This window comes from Penaeus monodon, chromosome 20 (genome assembly GCF_015228065.2).
Source record: "Penaeus monodon isolate SGIC_2016 chromosome 20, NSTDA_Pmon_1, whole genome shotgun sequence".
In the NCBI taxonomy this organism is placed as follows: Eukaryota; Metazoa; Arthropoda; class Malacostraca; order Decapoda; family Penaeidae; genus Penaeus; species Penaeus monodon.
This window is the reverse complement of record NC_051405.1, coordinates 2,571,926-2,572,373: the sequence shown is the minus strand read 5'-3', so window position 1 is coordinate 2,572,373 and position 448 is coordinate 2,571,926. Positions and strand designations below refer to the sequence as shown.

General features: G+C 63.2%; 1 pseudogene; it reads left to right on the top strand.

Moving 5' to 3' along the window:
- LOC119585585 overlaps positions 1-448 on the top strand; it is a 1,871-nt pseudogene that overhangs the window by 502 nt on the left and 921 nt on the right.

The window sequence follows — 448 nt, the reverse complement described above, 5'->3', positions numbered from 1 at the left end:
ACGCTGTGGGTGTTTGTGTGTGGGTTTTTATCAAACAAGAGTGTCTGCATGTATCGCAAACCTCCGTTATTACATGCTTTTTACCTACAGTTCCACCTCCAGTGTTTAACGGCATGTCTCTCCGTGTCCGCAGGTGATCTTGGCCCTGTTGGGCGCCGCCTGCGCCGCCCCGACCTTCGTGGTGCCGTACACGGGCGCCGTGGTGGGCGCCCCCTTCGCCCCCGCCGTGGCCCCCGTGTCCTACGCCAGCCAGCACCACGCCCAGGATGAGCTAGGCCAAGTCAACTACGGTTTCGCTCATGCCGGCCAGGCCAAGAGCGAGGTGCGCGACGCCTTCGGCAACGTCGCCGGCGCCTACTCCTACGTGGACGCCGACGGCAAGCCCGTCGTGGTGGAGTACACCGCCGGCGTCAACGGCTTCCAGGTCAAGAGCAACAACCTGCCGGTG